Raw genomic sequence first — 11484 nt, forward strand, 5'->3', positions numbered from 1 at the left:
ATGGAGATGATGCCAAGACCCATAAAAGCGTTGCCCTCCACCATGAGAATACACCAGGTCATCACCATGGCTCCTGGTGAGCTGATGTCTGGGGATGTCAGTTGTCTTTGTTCAACAAAGAAGGACATAAACTGTACATGCTTTAACACACAGCACTTCAGTTTCAGGCAGAAGGTCCTGGCTGCTCCAGAACAACCAGCCAATGAGGAAAATCCTTTTTTATCCAGGCATCATCCTCGGCACGGATGAAGTTAGTGTATAAGTGAAATATATACATCGCGTAGGACCAAACAGATTTTTCTGGAATTCTCGAGACGACTTCCACTAGTGTCAGTCTGATGAAGTCCTTGAGATGATTCCAGTCCTTGAGTCCTTGAGATGACCTCCCTACTCTTCTACATTTGCACACACTGTACATAGATTTTTCTATTGTGTTATTGACTGCACATTTGTTTATGTGTAACTCTGTGTTGTTGTTTTTGTCGCAGTGCTTTGCTTTATCTTGGCCAGGTCACAGTTGTAAATGAGAACTTGTTCTCAATTGGCCTACCTGGTTAAATAAAGGTGAAATAAATACAAATTAAAAAATACCATCATGAGGTTCTATAGTAGCAAGGATCTGACACCTCCGGAGGGCTTGATGGCTCAATCCACCAGAGGTATGGCTACAACATAGGCATGGTTCAAAGGCATCTCTGTTCAAGAGATCTGTAATGCAGCATGTTGTGGTGATGTACCTTCATGAGGTTCTACTGACTGGACATCACTACACATACGGTGAGTAGAGTGGGGACCTCTGAGGGATGATCCTGTCTAGACTTGGCATCGGAGAGTATATGAGCTCTATGGTAGTTGGAAGTTGACTAGGTTACCTTTCACACATGGAAGACAAACGTACTTAGATGTGAAGACGGGAGAGACTATGGCCCTTATATAGGAAGTGAAGTCATCTGCTAGTAGCTGTTGCTTGACAGATGTTGTTTGATTGGATCTCCCTAGACTCCGCCCCTAACGAGGCTTATAATATCATAGAACCGGGGTTGTGTTAGGTAACCTTAAGTTACAGGTCCTACTATGCTAATTTCTCTGTATTAAATGGCCCATAACTTTAACACTAGCAGAGATCCTGGAACTAATATACCCTTAAAGTATATTATGTTAAACAATATATATAAAAAATCGAAACATTTATATTTTCAATATTTATATTTTGTATATTAATAAATTCATGTAAGAAATGTATGAATGAAATCAAAATACAAATCAAATCAAATTTTAAGTGTCGACCTTACAGTGGAATGCTTACTTACAAGCCCTTAACCAACAATGCAGTTTTAAGAAAAATAAGTGTTATGTATAAAATACAAATAATTAATATTAAAGAGCAGCAGCAAAATAACAGTAGCGAAGCTGTATACAGGTATTACCGGTACAGAGTCAATGTGGAGGCTATATACAGGAGGCACTGGTACAGAGTCAATGTGCGGGGACACAGGTGAGTCGAGGAAAAATACTACTCCTATTACAGAGCAAGTGGTAAAGCTTCATATGACACCCATTGTTGGAGGACTGTAGCATCTAATGATGAAGCATGTAGCATCTCCACAGAGGAGCTCTGTCATGATTGTAGCAGGTTTACTAACGCGTTATATTAGCTGTGTTGACTATGACGTTACTTTAGCTAATATGGCGACAATGATGTAGGCTGTGTGTAGCAGTTATGAAATGGTTTGGTTTGGAAAGGTTTTTTCTCCTGGTCACCTACAGCTGATGTGTTGTGCATTGACATCCACAAGCGAAGGGAAAAGGTGAGCGAATTGATGTGAGAGGAAATACAACGTGGCAGTTGTGAAAGTGAACTGTGTTTACGCGTCATCAGCGGTGAATTCATTCAGCCGATTCTGTTGACAAACGTTTCTTAAATGGAACAAAACCGGGATAAACATACCTGAATTTGTCCAATAGAATCCTATTTCAGCTAGATGCAGGCGAGAGTGTGCAAGGCAGTATTGAATGTGTCACTGTCTGTCCATGTGTCACTGTCTGTCACCTCAAGTGTTTCTCTCGACCAGTGTGCACCTATATTCTAAACTTTCATTCATAGACTAGGTTGTAGCAACCTTATGATTGGTATAGGGGAAATGTTAGTATCATGTAGTAGCCTAAACCTATCGCTGTTACATTGAACAGGGTGAATGGAATATGATTGGCAGTCATCTAACATGCTGTAATAGAAATAAGGCCATGAATAAACAAATCGTCCTGCCTCATCTTAAATGGCACTGACCGCCACTGTTTGGATGGTGGGCCATTCTTGGGAAACTGTTGAGCTGGAAAAACCCAGCAACTTTGCTGTTCTTGACACAAACCGATGAGCCTGGAACCTACTACCATACCCCGTTCAAAGACACTTAAATATGTTGTCTTCCCCATTCACCCTCTGAATGGCACACATGCACAATCCATGTCTCATGTCTCAAGGCTTAAAATTCCTTATTTAACCTGACTCCCCCCTTCATCTACACTGATTAAAGTGGATTTAACTAGTGACATTAATAAAGGATCATAGCTTTAGCCTGGATTCACCTGGTCAGTCTAAGTCATGGAAGGAGCAGGTGTTCTTAATGTTTTGTAGACTCAGTGTAAAGCACCACAGATAATCAAGTGCTATTTACATGTGATGCATTTGCTCTATTGTTTACAGTATGATTTGTATCTTATAGAGAGTGGCTTTAAGGTAAAAGTACCGTCACATCTAGATAAAAACGAATGTGAAAATAAACAGAGCAAATCTGTATTAAAACACTACCTATTCATAGATGTATTTATTCATCATCTACATATTCATATTAAGCTTCTACGTCTGTGTACAGGAGCGTATTATTTGTAAGACGTAAGAGAAAATATATCAGCTTATTGATAAATTATTATGACGTTCTTTCCAATACAAAAGTGTAGTAACTGTTGTTTCCAAACTGCGTTACCCACTCCAGTCAGCAGATGGCGATATGCGTCTTTCAGGTGATGCTTCTTGCGTGACGTATAATGGACTGGACGGGACGCTTCTTCAGGAACAACAACACGGCTACTCTTTCAACCACCTCGGTAGCTCGCTAGCCAACATAAAACTGAAAGATTGACGCGTTACACCGTGTTTGTGTACATTAGCTAATCTCAGTGTTTTAAACACATTTCTGTTGATTTATCAACTGATGACCTTTAGCCTAATTTGCTTGTTCAATTTGCAAACTTGTTTAAGATTGATACTGAGCCTAGCACTAGGCTAGTCGCTAATGCTAACTAACTAGCTAACATCCCCGACCATGAGCTCACTAAACTACTCCTCCCCTGCTAAAGAAGAGGGGGTCTGCTGTATGGAGAAAGAAGCTCTGGGACTGAACAATGTCGTGGAAGATGAGGGTGTTACAGTGAAAGAAGAGGAGGCTGTTATAGTGAAAGAAGAGGAGGCTGTTATAGTGAAAGAAGAGGAGGCTGTTACAGTGAAAGAAGAGGAGGCTGTTATAGTGAAAGAAGAGGAGGCTGTTACAGTGAAAGAAGATGAGGCTGTTACAGTGAAAGAAGAGGAGGCTGTTACAGTGAAAGAAGATGAGGCTGTTACAGTGAAAGCAGAGGAGGCTGTTACAGTGAAAGAAGAGGAGGCTGTTATAGTGAAAGAAGAGGAGGCTGTTATAGTGAAAGAAGAGGAGGCTGTTACAGTGAAAGAAGAGGAGGCTGTTATAGTGGAAGAAGAGGAGGCTGTTATAGTGGAAGAAGAGGAGGCTGTTACAGTGAAAGAAGAGATAGCATCCTCTTCCTCTCTAAAAGTTTCTATCTCAATAAAGGTGAAGGAGGAAGACGTTTTGGGAGTGAAAGAGGAGGAGACAGAATATCAGATTAACACCAGTGAGTACTGTCTTAAATAGGGGCACAAACTGTTGTTGAACTAATGTGTGGTTTTAAAGGGGCATTCTACTGAAGTTCTACACTTGAATATGTTGTTCTGTACTGTAGGAATTGTTTCAGGGGCCATCTGCTGTTGGTACATATATTTTTGGGACTTTTAAATTAGATTAATCGAATTCTCCATGTGGTCGACATTAAAGTGCACCTCATCTAATATAGCAGGCTTTTCAAATTCAATATTGTTGCATATTTTGTACATTAAATATCAAAGGGACACAAAAGGCACCCATTTCGTGAAACTACCCTTTCACATTTGCAACACAAACATTATTTTATAAAATCATGATGAAGTGGCCATTTTAGGCCCTTTTTAGACATATTCATGCCTCTTGTAAGACTCTGTGATTGCAATAGAAGATCATAAGTTTACAATCGGTTTGATGTTCTCGTTAACACAGGAGAGAGACATGACTATTGTTAGTTGACAGGAAGATGGACTGGTATCTGTTACCAGGACAACCAGCAGAGTTCTGTTAGTTGACAGGAATATAGACTGGTGGATATGGATGTTATGAATATCATAACACTGAAAAAGGATACTGCCAATTAAAAGAGAGAAACCAATAGACCATATAAAACCTTGATGAAAGTTAGCTTTAGAGAGAAAGTTCTAAGATGATCCTATGTAAGGTGCTCGTTTTTCAAAAACATTTTCTCAAAATATTATGGATGTTACATTGCCTGTCCCAGTCAACCCCCCTATCTTTACAAGACTGTAGAACAGGAAAACTAAACTCCAGACACTGGTCATTAATTAACTAATACTGGAGGAAAGCTGTGATCAGGCTGCCCACTCAAGAGAAAGCTTCAAACTGTAACCAGTGCCGTCAACCTTGTTCAGGTTATCAGTCAACCTACCAGGGTAGTTACAAACAGTAGAGGAATGTAATCATCAACATGTTTTGATCATATCTTTACTAATGCTGCAGAAATGTGTTTGAAAGCAGTATCCAGATCCATCAGTAGTAGTGATCACAATATAGTAGCCATGTCTAGGAAAACCACAGTTCCAAAGGCTGGGCCTAATATTGTGTAAAAGAGGTCATACAATCTTTTGTAGTGATTCCTATGTTGTCGATGTAAATAATATTTTTTTATGAAACAAAGATAAATGACATGAAGAATGATTGTAAAAATCTTTGGAGCACCTTCAATTCATTTTTGGTTAAAAAAAAATCAACAATGACATGTCACCGGTGTTTGATTTCTATTTTACCTTTATTTAACTAGGAAAGTCAGTTAAGAGCAAATTCTTATTTTCAATGACGGCCTAGGAACAGTGGGTTAACTGCCTTGTTCAGGGGCAGAACAACAGAGTTTTACCTTGTCAGCTCGAGGATTCGATCCAGCAACCTTTTGGTTACTGGCCTAACGCTCTAACCACTAGGCTACCTGCCGCCCCAGAGCTACCTGTCTAACAGAACACAGAGAGTGTTCTTTAATGGAAGCCTGTACAACAAAATCAAGGTAGAATCAGGAATTCCCCAGGGCAGCTGTTTGGCACCTGCTTGTTTCAATCTTTACCAACAACATGCCAACGACATTTGAGTAAAGCCAGTGTGTCTGTATGCGGATGACTCAACACTGTACACGTTAGCTACCACAGCAACTGAAATGACAGCAACACTTAACATAGAGCTAAAGTTAGTTTCAGAATGGGTGTCAAGGAATAAATTAGTCCTAAATATTTCAGATAACCTTAAATTACATGGCCTACTATGCTAATTCTGTAGCGGTATTGTTAGAGGGGGGTAAAGATAAAGATTTTGTTGGGGCGCCAGGCAGGTATTAACCCTAGTTATTAAAGTTAGTTATTACCTATTATAACATTATTATTATTATTATTAAATATTATGGAAACCGAAAGGATAAGAGTAGAATAGATAGAGTAGCGCTTCCAGACACATTCTAAACATGATGGAGTCTTAAAGGAGGACTGTAGCATCTAATGATGAAACATTATGGAGTCTTAAAGGAGGACTGTAGCAGCTAATGATGAAACATTATGGAGTCTTAAAGGAGGACTGTAGCATCAAATGATGAAACATTATGGAGTCTTAAAGGAGGACTGTAGCATGGTGTCTTAAAGGAGAACTGTAGCATCATGAGGTAGTCACCTGGAATGCATTTCAATTAACATGTGCCTTTTTAGAAGTTAAGTTATGGAATTTCTTTCCTTAATTGGGATAGGGGGCAGTATTTTCACGTCCGGATGAAAAGCGGCCCAAAGTAAACTGCCTGCTACTCAGGCCCAGAAGCTAGGATATGCATATAATTGGTAGATTTGGATAGAAAACACTCTAAAGTTTCTAAAACTGTTAAAATAATGTCTGTGAGTATAACATAACTTATTTGGCAGGCAAAACCCAGAGGACAAACCATCCAGGAGGATTATTTTGTTGTTGACTCTGTTTTCAATTGTTTTTCTATGGGAACATAGATTTCTGTGGCACTTTGTTGCAGTTCCTATTGCTTCCACTAGATGTCAACAGTCTTTAGAAATTGGTTGATGTTTTTCTTTAGAGAAATGAAGAAGTACGGCTATTCAGAACGAGGGTCCAGTCTAGTGCTCTCTAATGTTTTGATGCGCGCTCCAGGTCCCGCGCCTCACGTTGTTTTTATCCGGTATTGAACACAGTTTATCCCGTCTTAAATTTGATTGATTATTTACGTTTTAAAATACCTAAAGTTGGATTAGGAAAGTTGTTTGAAATGTTTGGACAGAGTTTACAGGTAACTTATTAGATATTTTGTAGTCATGCTGGGCGAGTTGGAACCGGTGTTTTTCTGAATCAAATGCTCCAAATAAATGGAGATTTTGGAGATATAACGACAGAATTAATTGAACAAAAGGACCATTTGTGATGTTTATGGGACATATTGGAGTGCCAACAGAAGAAGCTCGTCAAAGATAAGGCACGAATTATATCGTTATTTCTGAGTTTTGTGTCGCGCCTGGCGGGTTGAAATATGATTGTCATGTGTTTGTTTGATGGGGTGCTGTCCTCAGATAATCGCATGGTTTGCTTTTGCCATAAAGCCTTTTTGAAATCTGACACGATGGGTAGATTAACAAGAAGTTAAACTTTAATTTGGTGTATTGCACTTGTGAATGCATGAAAGTTAAATATTTCTAATAAAAATATATATATTTCGCGCTCTGCAATTTCACCGGATGTTGTCAAAACATTCCGCTAGTGGAACCCCTAGCCATAACAGGTTTTAATGTGTTTGAGCCAATCAGTTGTGTTGTGACAAGGTAGGGGTGGTATACAGAAGATAGCCCTGTTGGGTAAAAGACGAAGTCCATATTATGTCAAGAACGGCTCAAATAAGCAAAGAGAGACAACAGTCCATCATTACTTTAAGGACCACCACAGGAATGGAAGGCCCAGAGTTACTTCTGATGCATAAGTTCATTAGAGTTACCAGCCTTAGAAATTGCAGCCCAAATAAATGCTTCACAGAGTTCAAGCAACAGACACATCTCAACATCATCAGTTCAGAGGAGACTGTGTGAATCAGGCCTTCATGGTCGAATTGCTGCAAAGAAACCACTACTAAAGGACACCAATAAGAAGAAGAGACTTGCTTGGGCCAAGAAACACGAGCCATGGACATTAGACCGGTGGATATCTGTCCTTGGGTCTGATGAGACCAAATTGGACATTTTTGGTTCCGAGCGTCATGTCTTTGTGAGATGTGAGGGAGGTGAACGGATGATCTCCGCATGTGTGGTTCCCACCGTGAAGCATGGAGGAGGAGATGTGATGGTGTGCGGGTGCTTTGCTGTTGACAATGTCAGTGATTTATTTAGAATTCAAGTCACACTTAACCAGCATGGCTACCACAGCATTCTGCAGCGATATGCCATCCCATCTGGTTTGGGCTTAGTCCTACTATCATTTGTTTTTTAACAGGACAATGACCAACACACCTCCAGGCTGTGTAAGAGCTATTTGACCAAGAAGGAGAGTGATGGAGTGCTGCATCAGATGACCTGGCCTACTCAATCCCCCGACCTCAACCAAATTGAGATGGTTTAGGATGAGTTGGATCGCAGAGTGAAGGGAAAGCAGCCAACAAGTTCTCAGCATATTTGGGAACTCCTACAAGTCTGTTGTTGGAAAAGCATTCCAGGTGAAGCTGGTTGAGAGAATGCCAAGAGTGTGCAAAGCTGTCATCAATGCAAAGTGTGGCTACTTTGAAGAATCTAATATATATTTTGATTTGTTTAACACTTGTGGTTACTACATGATTCCGTTTGTGTTTTTTAATAGTTTTGATGTCTTCACTATTATTCTACAATGTAGAAAATAGTAAAAATTAACCTGTTATGGCTGCAGGGGGCGTATTGGAAAAACTGGAAAATATATGCCAATTTTCAAACGGCCTCTTAATCAATTTTTGCTCTTACAATATGCATATTATTAATACTATTGGATAGAAAACAGTCTCTAGTTTCTAAAACCGTTTAAATTTTTTCTCTGAGTGGAACAGAAGTCATTTGGCAGCACTTTCCCTGACCAGGAAGTAGAATGTCAGAAATCTCTGCTCTCTTCAACGTTATGCCTATACATGGTCATTTGACGTAGGACCCTACGGACACTTCAGACGCCTTCCTCTGGGTGTCAAGAGGGTGTGAGAGAAGGAATTTTGTGTTCATCTTGTTTAGAGGTTGAATAATAGCTATTTCTTTGGCGTGACCGACCAATTCCGGAAGTCTGAAACGCGCGACTTGGGAGTGACATTGGGTTGTGTTTTGCTGCCGTTTTGGACGGGAACAATCTCCGGCTCGGTTTTTAGTTGATAAATGAGACCATATCATCGTAATGTATGTTTTTTCAATATAGTTTAATCAGATTATTTGAATTTTTTCGGGAGTTTTGCCGTGTTCCGTTCTCTGAATTTATTTATGTTGGACAGATCCGTGCCAGTGGACCGGTACCCATGCTAAATTAAGGTGGAAAGTTGCCATTATGAATCCAAACAACGACTCATCTGGACAAAGGACACATTGATCAACATTCTGATGAAAGATCAGCAAAAGTAAGACCCAATTTATAATGTTATTTCATATATCTGTCATGCATGTCAACTGGTCGTGCGCGCCCAAGTGTGTCTGGCTAATGTGGCTATGCTAATATAGCGCTACATTTTGTTTTCGCTGTAAAACATTTAATAAATCGGAGATATTGTCTGGAATCACAAGAATCCTGTTTTTCAATTGCTGCACAGTATGTATTTCTCAGATATGTTTTATGAGGAGTAATTAGGTATTTGATGTTGGTGTCTGTAAATGTTATGGCTGCTTTCGGTGCAATTTCTGATTGTAGCTGAAATGTAATTTATGATTTATACCATAAATATGCACATTTTTCAAAAAAAACATATGCTATACAATAAATATGTTATCAGACTGTCATCTTATGAAGTTGTTTCTTGGTTAGTGGCTATATATATCTTTATTTGGTCGAATTAGTGATAGCTGGTGATGGAGGTAAAAACTGATGGTGTTAGAAAGTGGTGTCTTTTGCTAACGTGGTTAGCTAATAGATTTACATATTTTGTCTTCCCTGTAAAACATTTTAAAAATCGGACATGTTGGCTTGATTCACAAGATGTCTACCTTTCATATGCTGTATTGGACTTGTTAATGTGTGAAAGTTAAATATTTTTAAAAAATAGCTTTTGAATTGCGCGCCCTGCACTTGAGCTGGATGTTGTCATAAGTGTACCGGTGTCGGGCTGCACCCCAAACAGGTTAAGAAAAACGCTTGAATGAGTAGGTGAGTCTGCCAATTGCACGCTCCCTCTGAGACATCTGTGGCATTGTTGTGTGACAGAACTGCACATTTTAGAGTGGCCTTTTATTATCCCCAGCACAAGGTGTACCTGTGTAATAATCAAGCTGTTCAATCAGCTTCTTGATATGCCACACCTGTCAGGTGGATTGATTATCTTGGCAAAGAATAAATGTTCACTAACTGGGATGTTAAAAATTCTGCAATCTTTTTTTTCAGCTCACGAAACATCCAACACTTGTTGTGTTTATATTTTTGTTCATTGTAGTAACTATCAGTTTTAGGAACATTTACCCAAATATTTCACCTTATTTTTTTACTTTACCCAAAATATGACATCAGCGATACTCAAAATTTTGAAAATCTGTGAACGTATAAATAAGAAATTGGGCAATTCAAACAGCATGTGTCGAACCCTTTCCACAACGGGGAGATTTTACTGATGTGCTTTGTGTCTTCGACGTAAAAACAAGTTTTGGACTTCCACTTAAAATTACTTATTTACTTATTTTATGTTTAAGGAAGTGTGTAGGTCGCATTCTGTATCATACAGCTATGGAAGTTATATATTTAGAACCACCTGCTCAATTGGAATCTAGTGACGTCTGTGTCTTCAGTGTCCTAGAACTGTTTAGTTTTTTGTGTTCTGACTTGTAAAACAGAATTAATAAAATAAGTAATGTAAACATATTATCAGTAATTACCAGGAAGCTCTACAACATTTGTTTTAAAATCACACCAAGATTGTTAAAACTGGCCTCAGGTTATTGAGGGATCTGATTAGGATTTACCCTCGTAGCAAGGCCGTTTTATCATGTGGAGGTTTCATTCGGGTCTCTATTTTTTTTAAAAACACTGTCTTTGGCAGGAGAAAGAACAGACTCAGAGGAACCAGAGCCAGGGAGGTCCAAACCAGCAAGACGACACCAGTGTTCCAACTGTGGAAAGTGTTTTAACCAGTTTGGGGACCTGAAACGACATGAGAGAATACACACAGGGGAGAAGCCTTACCACTGCTCCCAGTGTGGAAAGGGTTGTTACGTCTTATGGGAGCTTAAACAACATGAGAGAATACACACTGGGGAGAAGCCTTACCATTGCTCCCAGCGTGGAAAGAGTTTCCAAAGGAAAGGACACCTAAACCAACACGAGAAAATACACACAAGGGAGAAGCCTTTTCACTGCTCCCAGTGTGGAAAGTGTTTTTGCCAGTTAGGGGACCTAAAACGACATGAGAGAATACACACAGGGGAGAAGCCTTATCACTGCTCCCAGTGTGGAAAGTGTTTTAACCAGTTAGGGGAACTAAAACGACATGAGAGAATACACACAGGGGAGAAACCTTACCAATGCTCACAGTGTGGAAAGAGTTTTAACCAGAAAAGCTACCTGAAAATACATGAGAGAATACACATTGGGGAGAAGCCTTATCACTGCTCCCAGTGTGGCAAGTGTTTTAACCAGTTAGGGGACCTAAAACGACATGAGAGAATACACACAGGGGAGAAACCTTACCAATGCTCACAGTGTGGAAAGAGTTTTAACCAGAAAAGCTACCTGAAAATACATGAGAGAACACACACGGGAGAATCCTTACCACTGCTCACAGTGTGGAAAGAGTTTTAACCTGTCAGGGGACCTGAAACGACATGAGCAAATACACACAGTGGAGAAGCCTTACCACTGCTCCCAGTGTAGAAAGGTTTTGCAAGCCTGA

The 11484-nt window shown here is 39.6% G+C and overlaps 1 pseudogene; it reads left to right on the plus strand.

The window, feature by feature from the left end:
- Nucleotides 1-11484, plus strand: LOC120040564 (annotated as a pseudogene).

The sequence above is a fragment of the Salvelinus namaycush genome, unplaced genomic scaffold, assembly GCF_016432855.1.
Source record: "Salvelinus namaycush isolate Seneca unplaced genomic scaffold, SaNama_1.0 Scaffold363, whole genome shotgun sequence".
Classification (NCBI taxonomy): Eukaryota; Metazoa; Chordata; class Actinopteri; order Salmoniformes; family Salmonidae; genus Salvelinus; species Salvelinus namaycush.